Consider the following 2,446-nt stretch of genomic DNA (forward strand, 5'->3'; position numbering starts at 1 on the left):
ACGCTGAAACACACCCACGTACTGTAGATGCTCTCTCACACACACACACACACACACACACACACACAAGCGCACACACACACGCACACACACACACACGCTCCACAGTGTAAGCCTCTTTAGTTTCTATCCTGCATCCAGACTGCAAATGACAACATTTGAAAACTTTTGTCCATAAACAGTTTCAGTTGTTTTATGACCCCAGATGGGAAATTAACCATAACACAACAACAATGCAAATAAATGAATGAGGAAGAAGCTAAAATAGGATGCTTTGTGCAGATAAGATGCTAAAAGCCTATTACATGTGCAAATGAAGCAGGGACATTGCACAAGGAACAAAGGAGGTTTTACTCCTTTAGCACGTCAAATGTCACGAAAAGAGTGAAAATCACAATATGTTCAATATTTTACAGCCTCGACCATCAACTTGTCTGATAAACAGTCGAAGATCTGAACAGAGAGACAGAGAGAGGCAGCAAATCCTCACTTCTGAGGAGCTGGAAGCAGCGTGTGGCATTTTTACTGATTGTTGCACTAAAATCCTCAAAAGTCACACACACACACACACACACACACACTTTAGGTCGTGTGCTGCAAGAAGAATAAAAGCTGCAAAAACATGAACAAAGGAGAAGAAAGGAGAAGAAAGAAAGAAGAGAGAAACAAGTAAAAAATGGACAGACAGGAGGAGGAAGAGTGAAGGAACAAAAAGAAACTACAAAGAAAGAAAATCTGTCCGTTTGCGTCTCTTACCGTCCTCAACCATCGCATTCTCCGTTAGCTGCATGCTGCCACTCGTCTCTCAGCTGTTTCCCTCCTCCCTCCTTCTCTCATTCACTCTCCCTCTCTCTCTCTCTTGATCTCTCTCTGCTCCTCCTCTACCTCCTCCTCCGCCGCCACCTCCTCCTCCTGCTCTCAGCTCCGTCAGACTGAAGAAAAGAGCGAGCGAGACTGATCCTAAAAGACGGGGCGACGCGTTAACTAATCCCCACACAGAGGCCCGCCCCCTCGGCCAATCAGGAGGCAGCGAGGGAGGGGAGGGGGACGGGCTGCACGAGAGGAAGAAAGGAAAAGAAAGAAAAGGCAGAAGGAGGGAGGAGGAGTTACCTCTGTGGTATATCCCTTCCTTCTGGGACAGCACACGCTCACACAGCAGCCAGGCAGCGAGCGCTACATCAACAGGTCCAACTGAACCAGAGTCTTTATTTCAGCCACAAACCTTAAACTGCACACCGACTGCAATCCAACCGTCTGTGGGTCACTGTTCAGTCTTTATCCTTTCTGTCAGTTTATAAACAGTCAGAAAACTGTCAGAAATGTCTTATTCTGTCCAACAAACTGTCCAAAACTTCAATTCACAACAAAGAAAAGCAGCAGAGCCTCACATTTGAGCTGCAGCTAAAAGAAATTGTGCTATTTTTGCCACAAAAAGCGAACACTCATCCAGTCCACTCAGAAACATTACCCACTGAGTCCAACTAGTTCATTTTCTTCCACTAAAACTAAACTTAAAACAACATTTTCCCCTGAGAAATCCATCACTTCACCCACATGCAAATGTGTGTAATTAGTTCTTCTACGATCATCCCCATCTGACCTTCAGACTATAAAAAAAGCAGCAACTTTTGAAGAGACAGCTGTAAGAAGACGAAGACGAAGAATAGACTTTAATGCAGGTTCTGGAGTAAACTCTGTTGTCTCCAACCTGGACGAGGTTTCCATCGTGGCTCTTTAATCACACATACGGACTGCTGCTTTCTGCATCTTTTGGCCCATTTATTAAAGAGAGATCGGGCATATTTAGCATTCCAACTGTTTTCCTGTTTATTTAATGCTTTTAAAGTTAGTTAAAACATTAACTGTCTCCAGTTGAATTCATCCCTCTGCAGGTGAGTGCAGTCATGCAGGAGCAGCTCTTATGATCTGGTGCTCAGGTTGGACCACTGTAGAGCCGCCTCATAGATCATGATTAACAATAACACTTACCCGATATGTACAGCAAGGTGGAAAAGCCCATTTACAGATATCGAAATCGACGTTAAATTCTGACAAAAAGCCTTCACATCTGCTTTCAAACCATTAACGTGGACAGCAGGATTTTAAAAACACCCTAATGATGGGACTGATGGAGCCTAACGAGCGATCAGCTGATATCGAAGTTAAAGGCACATCTGCTGCTGTTATTGTCCCCCACGGCTCAGTGCTGTTGTGTAATAATGCAGAGCAGACACACGTGTAAAACCTGCACCACGTCATCAAAATATCACACAATCAGGACAGAGCAGACGATTGGCCACGTCGGGGCGAGTCTGAAGCCTGTGTGAGCGGATCTCCCTGAAACTAAAACACAACTCAGGTATGACCGCTGATTCTGCACAGAGAGACACACACACACACACACACACACACACACACACACACACACACACCCACAACACACACA

General features: G+C 45.0%; 1 protein-coding gene across 1 annotated transcript in view; it reads right to left on the reverse strand.

The window, feature by feature from the left end:
* The window catches only part of pik3r3b (phosphoinositide-3-kinase, regulatory subunit 3b (gamma)), a gene marked incomplete in the record, with an annotated part of 10,408 nt that overhangs the window by 5,604 nt on the left and 2,358 nt on the right, over positions 1–2,446 (reverse strand).

This window comes from Morone saxatilis, unplaced genomic scaffold, assembly GCF_004916995.1.
Source record: "Morone saxatilis isolate NCDOM2014 unplaced genomic scaffold, NCSU_SB_2.0 Contig12, whole genome shotgun sequence".
Classification (NCBI taxonomy): Eukaryota; Metazoa; Chordata; class Actinopteri; family Moronidae; genus Morone; species Morone saxatilis.